This window comes from Paramormyrops kingsleyae, chromosome 13 (assembly GCF_048594095.1).
Source record: "Paramormyrops kingsleyae isolate MSU_618 chromosome 13, PKINGS_0.4, whole genome shotgun sequence".
In the NCBI taxonomy this organism is placed as follows: domain Eukaryota; kingdom Metazoa; phylum Chordata; class Actinopteri; order Osteoglossiformes; family Mormyridae; genus Paramormyrops; species Paramormyrops kingsleyae.
This window is the reverse complement of record NC_132809.1, coordinates 19,495,806-19,507,325: the sequence shown is the minus strand read 5'-3', so window position 1 is coordinate 19,507,325 and position 11,520 is coordinate 19,495,806. Positions and strand designations below refer to the sequence as shown.

Here is an 11,520-nt window from a genome sequence, read left to right as displayed (position 1 = left end):
ATTTGGGCCCCTGAATTTCAGCACTAAGCGTTAACCCCTTTGAGCACTGAAAAGCCAGAGGCACATGTCAACAACGGACAGTCATTTTATAATACACTTGTTAAAGCGATTGCTACGTGGCACTTACAGAAATGAGGGGGAGTTCCTGCGATACCGAATTGGCCGTATAGGAGGGAAAGGGCCAATTATTACGAACTTCCCCACAGTGTTAAATCTTCTATAATGGCATGTACGGAACAGCAGTATTACATTAATGTGCATTACAGATGCTTTTCAGCGAGCGACACTTCCGGAAATCCAAGTTTTATTGCGTTCATTTTTAACACACTATCTTGTGAAAGTGTATGGAGACACAGACACACACATACATATACACACATGCACACACACACACACACATACATATACACACACACACGCACTAATCTTTAAAGAAAGACCCAGATGCCTGCCACAACAGGCTCACATCGGGGTCTGACAGAGGGGGTTCAATCCCCGGTCAGTCGAGGCGGTTGAAGATGAATCTGTGCACAGGCCGGGCTCTGTGTGCAGGTGCCCTCGCGATGCCCCGCACGCTTTCATCCCTGTCCACTCCCACGCGGCCCCGTCGGCCCCGCCTGCAACCCACCAATCAGGGCACAGGGGGGTGGCGGCTCGACGGGGGCACATCAAAGCGCCCTCTCGGCGCGAGGCTCAGGGCTAATGCTGTGGCACGACAGAGAGGAGCGCAGAAGAAAGTAAAAAAAAAAAAAACTCCAAATGGAGCCTTTCTTGCAGAAGGGCACCCAGAGAACAAAACCCTTTCATTCTCCTCAGAGCCCCCCCCGTATTATACCAGCCTCACATACAGCCACCGAGATGAGGTTTCAGGCGCCTTAGCCAAAGGCCCCCTTGAGTGTATGAACAAGAGGGATAATTTAATAAAGAAAATCCAATCTTCCAGTTTGGAGAACAAAGTTGGTTTTGAATGAGGCCTGTATGTCTCCTTTTTCTTTTTCAAATGATCATTTCATAGCTGCAATCCAAAGATCCAGATGCCGTGTGTCTGAGGCTGGCCTCCGTGCGACGGGCGGCATGGGCCGCAGTGGTGAATGGGCCGTGCGAGTGGGGCACGCCGTGAGTCCCCCCAGCAAGCGTGCACCGGTGCCTTTATAAAAAGCATGCAGGGGAAAATGGGCATGAGAACCAAAGGATGGGGTGTGTGTGGACCTTGGGTTCCTGTCAATAACACACACTGACAGTGCTGCGGGTCACGCTTAAGGACAGTAGGTCAGGTGACAGCACAGTACAGCACAGCAGGAAGACGTGGAGCGAGGGAGCGCGTCCTCAGTCAGGAAGCAGAGAGCAGGCTTCCATCATCTCAAGCCAAATGTCACGCATTTCAACAGGAGAGTTACCTCTAGAGCCTTTTCTACTCCTAATGAAATAAAATCTGAATAACCTATAAAATATTCAATAAAGATACTTGAGAGGCATTTAAGATTTAATATGAACAAAAAAATGTCACTTAGGAAATGTCACTGTTCCTCAGTCTCTGCATAGTCTAATTCCACTTCTACCTAAAAGAACAAAGCATGAGAACTGCAAAAAAAAAAACACATTTAAATACATGTATGTACGTACAAATCCGCACAACAAATCAAATATCTAAACTGGAGAGCTGTGTGTACTCACTGATACCAAAGACACAACATGTTAAATCATTATGCTAACAAGCTGAACAGTACAAGAGCGATTCTAACCTGTCCCTATTCTCTGCTATGTCTCATAAGCAAATCTGAGAGAATTTCAGTCAAAACTAATAATTCTTTCTAAAAAGTTTGTTATAAAATTAAAATAAGCGATTGTTTGCATGTGTAGAGGAAGAAAGCCAGCTTGGGTGGAGAATGCCTTCCAGTCGGAAAGCTTGATATGAGAGTGCCACAAAAGAAATGAGGTATTTACCACACGGGCAATGGCAGTAAAATCAGCCGCTATCCTGTTTGTGTCGTTACAGAAACACAAAGTGACATCCATCTTTCCTCCAACGACCCGTGCGAGGATTTAACAATTCCCCGCTTGTTGTAAACATTTCAGAGCATAATCTGAAATTGCAAGCTGGTCTTTTACAAAATGGCCTGGTTTTGATTTTACAGTGTCTTTTCCAATCCTGTCCCTGCTGGGAGGAACAGGCCAGCCGGGGATCGATACGGAAATGCAGCGTAATGACAGAGCAACGCCTTACGCTGTTATGTACGGATGAGAGTGGGACAAAAGAAAATTGCTGAATTCATGCTTACTTCAAGACACTTACAAGCAGCTTTCCCCTCAGCATGAGTAAAATGAGAGTGCTCTGATGCTGACAAATAGTGTTTGCACTGGTGGAACACCACAGAGTGAGACATCACAAGGTCATTCTGTTAAATTCATGAGTTGTTCGCGCAGGGTAATGGGTAAACAGACCACACCCCAAACTACTGACTGATCCTCTGACCCTACTGACAACCTCTGCACTTGGTCCTGTGAGGTGGTGAGGAGTAAATCACTATTACTTGCTATGCCACTATTTGCATTAGTGGAGAAATTAGGCAATATTGATGGGAATCAGTAATCAGAAGGCTGGGAATTAGGCTTAGGACCATATGTTTGGGCCTAGAGTAACAGGAAAATGTATTTGATTTGGGTTGCTTCCCTTTGAGTAATAAAACAGACAAAATACACTCACTGGCCACTTTATTAGGTACATCTTGCTAGTACCAGGTTGGACCCCCCTTTTCCTTCAGAACTCCTTTAATTTTACTTAATTCTTGAAATATTCCTCAGACTTTGGTCCATGTGGACATGATAGCATTACACAATTGCTGGATATCTGTGAGCTGCACCACAATGATGCAAATCTCCTGTTCCACCACATCCCATAGGTCTTCTGTTGAATTGAAATCTGCTGACTGTGGAGGCCATTTGAGTGCAGTGAACTCAATTTCATGTTCAAGAAACCAGTCAGAGATGATAAGAGCTTTGTGACACGGCGTGTTATCCTACTCGAAGTAGCCATTAGAAGCCGAGTACACTGTGGTCACGAAGGGATGGACATGGTCAGCAACAATATTCAGGTAGGCTGTAACATTTAAACAATGTTTCAGTTGGTACTAAGGGGCCCAAAGAGTGCCAAGAAAATATCCCCCACACCATCCCACCGCCAGCAGCAGCCTGAATTGTTGATTCAAGGCAGGATAGATCCATGCTTTCATGTTGTTCACGCCAAATTCTGACCCTACCATGCGAATTTTGCGTGAGAGATCGAGTCTCATCTGACCAGACAATGCTTTTCCAATCTTCCATTGTCCAATTTCGGTGAGCCTGTGCCCACTTTCGCCTCAGTTTCCCTGCTGTGGTCCATCTGCTTCAAGGTTCGATGTGTTGTACATACAGAGACATTCTTTTGCATACCTGGGTTCTTCTCCATTCTGGTGTTTGATGTGAGCATTAACCATGTTTCTGCATGATTTTACACATAGTGCTGCTGACATGATTGGCTGATTAGATACTTGCTTCAATGAGCAGTTCAATGGATGTACCTAATAAAGTGGCCAATGATTGTAAGACCACAGTTGGCTTATTGATTCCTCATTCTGAATACATAAAATGAATGTTGATTACTTATGTTATTATGCATATTACACAGAATATTTAATGTCACAGTGACAAGTTGGTCATTAAAATGACCAAGATACTACATATTTCAGAGAGGTAAGAGTCATGACATTTAACCTAAAATGGCATAACAAGTTACAACACAAGACAAGACCATAATCCTTGGAGCAGGAAAATGTTATGTCATCCAGCAAGTTGCCAGAGTGCCATATAAAGGGCAGACTGGCATCTTTGCATTAGCCTCCGTTCTGTTTGCTTTCCTGGCTACGGCTCAGCGGGCGCCGGTCTACAGGTCCCCAGCATTAGCGTCAGGGTGCCGCCGTTGCAGGCCTGCCAGCGCTGTGGAGGAGAAGCCTGCACATCTGAGCAGCGTGAGATGCCCCAGAGGAAGTGTACCACCTTGGCGTCCCGGCTAGTGAGGACGGTGCGATGCCCAGGTCACTGGCTTTGGCGGGAAGTGACCTTCCCCCGCCTCCTGGCCGGTGGGCATGCATTGGATGGCTGGTCGCTGAGTACGGCCTATCACTCTTCCCTCATTGTTTGCTGAGGTGACAGCTGGCATCGGGCGATTTGTAAAAGCCCTTTAAAAACATGCAGGGCCTCCATCCCCAGCTACATTAAAGTAATTAGCTGCCAAGCCAGTGGAAGGCACTCCCCCCGCTGCGTGCCAGCGAGGCTCCGGATTGAAGCTGCCGTCCTGTTTGACACATCTGGGCATGGGAGAGTAATGAAAACAGCTGCTTCACCACATATGGCAAAGCCAGAGCTGGCAGTGTGGCAGCGCCTCGTGCCAACCTCGGGCAAATTATCCGTCATTAATCCCGGGATCTGAGCAGCATATAAGCCACTGCTAATCGAAACATCTGGGGGTCTGGGTGGAAGACGTGTCTAAGCTGGGGGGGAAAAAAAACATCGTTAAAGCTGGTCAACAAAGAGCCAGGGCAGATCGTGTTAAAATCACAGAGGGCTGAGAAGGTACCTGGGCATTTAGACATGAGCAGTGCTGTAAAGCACAGGGAGCAGAGTCGTGTTTTGGGGCATTGGAGTGCAGCCTAAAAGATTTAAGCGCAACGGGGAAAAACGCTCTCACAGCTGTGGGCCTGAATCTTCTGGCTTGGTGAATAGGACATTGAGGAAAAAGCCCATGAGATTCACTGAAGACTTTTCTTGTTTCTTTATATTAGAGTGTCTGGAGAGGCTACATACTGTATATGTGAAGATTTAACATGCAGTAAAAGAGCAATATGAGAGGGAAATGCCCTGGTACGTAAAAGCCAGGCAGATAAAGGAAGAACAAAAGAGGGTGACATCCTGTAAGGTGACTCCCAGAAAGCATCATGACGGATGCACAGGGATCTCGTTGAATGTTTATACCAGACACAGAGACTCCAGTCATATGAAAGATCCACCTTAAATTACTGACTTTTTGTGAATGAAATTTTGCACTTACAATGTAGACTCAGGTTGTAGACTTTTAAGATTAGAAAAGACGCTGGCTTAGGATAAAAAGTATGGATCACATTTTGTGTGAACTTCTTCCACCTATTAGATGTACTTGACTTAGAATAATGAAGGATAAAAACACTTATGTAGGTCTGGACAGGTGGAGCCTGAAGGTTGAACCTTAATGAATATATATTACTGGGTCCCATATATACATGTATGTGTGGAAAAAAAAATTACAGTACATACTGTTTAAAATGTAAAAAAGCAGAATGCAATGATTTACAAATCACATAACCCCATATTTAATTGAAAATAGAACAAAGACAACACATGAAATACTAAAAGAGAAATGTTATTGTTTTATGACAAATATATGCTGAATTTGAAGCCAGCAACACGTTACATAAAGGTTAGATTAAGTGGGACGGGGGCATGTTTACTTTCTCGCATCACCTCTTCTTTTAATTACACTCTGTACACGTTTGGGAACGGAGGAGACCAGTTGCTGGAGTTTTGAAAGTGAAATGTTCTGCCATTCTTGCCTTATATAAGTTTCAGTATTTTCAAAGGGTGACGGGTCTAGACTGCAGGCAGGCCAGTCTAGCACCTGGACCATTCTACAATGAAGCCACGCTGTTGTAATACACACAGAATGTGGATTGGCATTGTCTTGCTGAAATATGCAAGGCCTTCTCTGAAAAAGACATCTGGATGGTAGCATGTGTTTACTCCAAAGCCTGTATATATCCCTCAGCATTAATGGTGCCTTCCCAGATGTGCAAGCTACCCAAGCCATGGACACTAATACAGCCCCATAGCATCACAGATGCTGGCTTTTGAACTGTCCACTGATAATGAGCTGGATGGTCACTCTTCTCTTTAGCCTGGAGGATGTGATGTCCATGATTTCCAAACAGAAATTGAAGTTTTGATTCGTTAGACCACAGGACAGTTTTCCATTTTGCCTCAGTCCATCTTAAATGAGCTCTGGCCCAGAGAAGTCGGCGCCGTTCCTGGATCTCGTTTAGGTTTCTTCTTTGCATGGTAGATTTTCATCCTGCACTTGTGGATGCAGTGATGAACTGTGTTCACAGACAGCGGTTTTTGGAAGTGTTCCTGAGCCCAGGCAGGGATTTCCACTATAGAATTGTATCTATTTTTAATGCAGGGTTGCTTGAGGACTCAAAGATCACTGCTATCCAGTATTGGTTTTCGGTCTTTTGCCTTGCGTACAGAGATTTCTCTGGATTCGCTGGATCTTTTAAATGAATGACATTATGTACCACAGATGATGAAATTCTCAAATTCTTATTACTTTGCAATATCACATTGAGGAACAATTAAATTCTTGCACTATTTGCCCACACAGACTACAGAATAGTGAATCTCTCCCCAACTTCACTGCACAGAGACTCTGCCTCTCTGGGAGGCTCTTTTTATACCCAATCATCTTACGGGCCTGTTGCCAATTAGCCTAATTAGTTGTCAGATATTGAACCGGGTGTTTTGTTTTAGCATTACACAACTTTTCCCGTCAACTTTTTTGAAACATGTGGCTGGCATCAAATTCAAATTGAGCATATATTTGTCATAATACAATAAAATTTCTGTTTCAACATTTGATATGTCTTTATTTTCAATTATATATGGATTTATATGATTTTCAAAGCATGACATTTGGTTTTTATTTACATTTTACATAGCGTCACAACTTTTTTGGAAATGGGGTTGTATTTATATGTATTTCTGTGAGTAAATTATATAATCATATACATATAGCATGTCATACATATAATGTGCATATTTACCATGCACGTGAATTTATGCCTCCCGCACCTCCCCTATGACACCAACACATTATACTGATTCTAATTCCAGCAAGGGAACCTTTTGTGCAGGATTAGAATTTCATTTCTTGGCCTTCCTGGACATCGGATAATCATAATAAATCCATAGGCAGCCGCCCTTCTACCACAGCACCGCCAGTTGACGCTGAGCGTTTGACTTTTAAATACCGTCATCTTTTGAAATCCATACATGGCAAACTTTTGCCCAAAATCAATGCTTAGATAAAATTTGATTAGCTCCAAATTGCCCTCACATTTGTTTCTGCATTTGTCTATCGCGTGTCCTTTTCGCTCATAGGCTAGCCTGTTAAACCCTAAGCTACAAATTCCCTCAGAAAGTCTGTGACATTCAAATGTCCTTTGATGTGTCTTTACCAAGCAGGGAATATTAACAGTAATAGTCATTCCTTTTCTTAATGCTTTTCCGGGGGATCAATAGCTCTTAAATGCTACAGTGGGACAATTAAAAATAAAAGGGGTAGCTTTAGTCTAAATCAGATTATACATAGCTGCCCCTAGCTGGCCCTCAAAAGCACAGTATGATTTCATCTCCAGACATCACATCGAGCGCCTGGCCTAAGAGCAGTGCATGCATATGCAAGTGCTCCACGTTTGTAAGATGGGCTGCGCCCACCCTGCCCCCGTAGGCAGCCGTCAAACTCCAACACCTTCTGAATGCATTGTAAGGAACAGCACGTTTTAATGGCTTACTGCATTAAAAATAATTATTTAAAAATCAATTAATAAATTGTATATGTAAAACAAGATATAAGTCATAAAACAAAAATTCAGAATAACAAAATCAAATGCAACCATGAGAGTGGCTCACTGACTAGCCCTAACGCCTCACGCCTCTTGGGTTTGAGGTTTCAGCCCTGCCTCTGCTCTTCGCTGGTGTTCTGTCCAGTGCACAGCCCTGCTTAGTGTCCCATGCTGCATGCGATAAGCTCCACACTCCCTGGAGCTCTAACAAGGAAAAACTGTTGGAAGATGGATGGAAGAGAAGGAGCAGATCTGAGAAATATATCCTCAGGTAGTGTTTCGATATGTATAAGGCATTCTCCTGATAATTCTGCACGGCACCACAGAGTCTTGAACGATATGCTGGGTAATTTCATTGCTGTGCCGCTCTTTGAGATACAGCAGTACGAGAGGTAAACGTTATGTTGTGAGTACGCAGGGCTCCCTGAGGCTTCTGTCACGTTGTCAACTGCGGTACTGTAGCACATCTGTGGATGCTCACCTTGTCGCAGGCCCGTTTCAGATGGAACCCACATACCTAGCATGATTAGCTGCTGACAGCAACAGCAGCCTGGCAGAGCTATGCGCTGGAGGGCGTTGAGGCGCCCTGTCCGCAAGGGGCTTTATCCGGCGACGACATGATGATCTTTCATGTGTAAAGCACACAGGAGGGTGTTGGCACCATTTTGTGCCTGTCGTAGATTCCAAAGGTCAATTAATGAATCTGAGCAGCATACTGCCCATATGTACAATGCACACTATCCATACACACTGTGCTTACACACTGTGCTTACACACTGTGCTTACACACTCTTACATACACATATGCACTGTCCCCATTCTGTCCACACACACTGTCCATGCATACAGTACAGTCATATGCACTGTCCCCATTCTGTCCATACTCACGGCACTCCCCCCCACATGTTTTGCCGTTTGGCCCCACCAGTTAAGAACCGTTAAAGATTTTTTACACTTCTGATTCTGCAGTACATTAGAAATCATGCTAGCAAATCGGCTAGTTCGCATTTCAGTGTTAACTGGCCCTAAGGGAGAGTCCTGTGCCAGCTTAAGTATATGGTCTTGAAACCTAAAGGAGTCCCAAAATAGCACTGCTGTTTCACCTTTGGTTAGGTTCTCAAGCTGAACTGCTACTGTGAAATTGTTCAAAGTGTGCAAAAATCGCAAGCTGGTTTTACTTCATGAATCAGACAAGCAATGAAATATAAATCAATGCAACAGCAATCACACGCTCCATCTATACACATGCATTAAATGTAGCTGCCTGTAAACCTTAAAAGCTATCATCCACTTACTGTTCAGCCATCAAAAGCTTTGCTTGGGTACCTTGGCCAAAGGACAGCTATGGGGTCACAGGAGTGCCAAGAAAAAGAATAAATCTGTAAAAGAATAAGGAAATAAATGCTGAATAAGAAAGTGAAATAAATACTAAGAAAAACTAAATTATTAGGAAAAGAAATTAAAAATAAAGGAATAAGAAAATTTATGCTTTTATTTATTGTTTTTGCTTCGTTCCTTATTGCTTTTCCTTTTACTATTTTGCTTTTAATTTTACGGTATTGATTTAATAAAGGGACAAGCTGTCAATTAACTGGCTTTGGGCACGCCTTCCTGCCCAGGATGAGTTGTCAGTTCCAGCACACATGAATCCTATCCTGCTTTGGACTTGTTTTCCGATTTCCAAATTTGTTCTCAAATCAAAAATGGAAAAAATGGAACAAGCGCTCACATTCAACATTCAGTTTTTTTCATCTGACACAAGAGGCGTTACCCTCGTATGTGACGTTACTTGCGGAAAACGTTTTAGTTAAATCGTCGTCACATTTTTTTAATATCGTGCCAGATGTTGAAACGTGGCCACGTTTTACTAAAAGCACTTTCACACCGCAGAAACTTTTTCTGGAACTAGGTAATTTCGCCATGTTCACACCGTAGGAACTCGACTCGATCGTAGGTCCTTGGGCGCAGTTCCGGAACCCTTTTAAGTACCTACTCCAGACTCGGTACTTTTCCTTCGAACACGAGCCGGAAATAAACCTGCTGATTGGTTGACGACAAACATCGGTTAACTTGGAAGTTACACGTACGGAAGTGCAGGAAAAGAGACAGAAGTAATAGAGCATAAATTGAGCCGGTGGAATTATTTTTGTACCTCGATTACATTTTTAATGTATCCATTGATACATTTTTTGCTTGTGTTTCTATATTCCTGCAGCGGAAAATTCTATGTATAATCAATATACTTTAGCGTGATATGAAACTTCTTTATTCTGTGGAAAACGAAAGAGCCATCTGTTGGCCAGATCTAATAAGAATCATAAACATATGTACATATATAAACATATATAAGTATAAATAGAAGCCCGTGTCCGGCTTTGATAGTAGTATCTATCACCCAATATCTAACAAATAACTAGCTAACAAAACCACATACAGTGTAAACGGCTTCCACATGTAGTTAGTGATCTCATCTGTCTGGGTGAAACTGATCAATACATGTGGACGATCATTATAGCCGATTTTTACTTTTTTGTCCATATAATTCACATTTATATGTTTATTACATGAATATAAGGTAATAAAACGGACAGCGTCGCTATATACTTAATTTTGTTGACTTTCAGAATACGGTATGGCGGTTTCAAACGCTTTTCAATTTACAGTATTGTACAAATTACTGAACTGTGTATAACTCAAATACACTAAAAATCAGTTCGGTACGGTACATAAAATTGTAGCTTCGCTGCTTGTTTTTGTTAGTTTATCTTAAGCTTTGATGAGTCTATATTTGTCATTGAGAGAAAATGGCTTTATTTTTCCCGCCATGTTTTCTGTGCACGCAGCATTAGCATCAGGTAGCTAGCCAGAAGCAGACGGGTTACCGCAAGGCAAAGCAGGCTAATAAAAGTAAAGAAAACACATCACATGAAAGTTATATGGCGTGCATTGTCCCCCAAGGCTTAATCCTTAAAGTACACGTTACAGGACATGTCTGTATTGTTTAGGTTTGTACTTAAGCCATAAATAAATTCTACCTTTTGTACTTGTACGGACACAGCGCAGTCATTATTGGTCATTATTTTTTTTTTTTCGACCGCCGATTTTTTTTCCCGCTCTATGTCCTTTCCGGGGCCAAGATAGTCTAGCTGCAAACGCTTGTATAGTGGAGATCCACCGGAAATACGTCACCTTCACAGTAAACACGTGATCTTTAAGGACGTAAAGTGGCGCGCCACAAGAGACACGTGACCTCTACTCTGTTAGCGCCAAGAGAGAGCAAGAGGTAGGGTGACCAGATAATCCATGTCAGGGAGGACACTCTGAGGTAGGACAGGAATTGTAAATTAGCATTTCAATTAAACGGACCTCGATTTCGGTTGAGCACTGAGTTCTTGCTGTGTGCTGATTGGTCAGTCTCCTATAAGCATGCATGTGTCACTAATGCTAATGTGAAACAGCTGGATGAGTCTTTCAGTCAAGGAAACAAACCAGTCAAAGCACAAGAAGAGCTAAACTATTTAGCCGAGCACAGGAGCCTTTCAATTTGAAAGTAGTTTGTAAAACCCGAAGTAACTCAAGTGTCCTCCCTGACATGGATTTTCTGGTCACCCTAGCAAGAGGGTTAGGGTTTATTCGCCGGAATTTTCAAGAGAGTCTAGCTGCAGACGCCTGTAGAGTGGAGCTCCACCCGAAATACATCACCTCCACAGGAAACACGTGATCTTTAAGGATGTAAAGTGGAGGTCCGGTTAGGGTTATGGTTACGGTTAGGGTTTATTCGCTGTAAAACAGAGTTGAGATCACGTGTTTCTTGTGTAGGTGACATATTTCC

General features: G+C 43.0%; 1 long non-coding RNA gene across 1 annotated transcript; it reads right to left on the bottom strand.

Moving 5' to 3' along the window:
- Positions 1–5,357: 5,357 nt before the first annotated feature.
- On the bottom strand, positions 5,358–10,857 carry LOC111846684 (uncharacterized). The gene is made up of 4 exons (XR_002838927.2): positions 10,724–10,857; positions 8,984–9,067; positions 8,206–8,359; positions 5,358–7,906 (listed from the first exon to the last, which is right to left on the bottom strand). It is a non-coding gene; the product is annotated as an uncharacterized lncRNA (long non-coding RNA).
- Between the last annotated feature and the right edge of the window lie 663 nt (positions 10,858–11,520).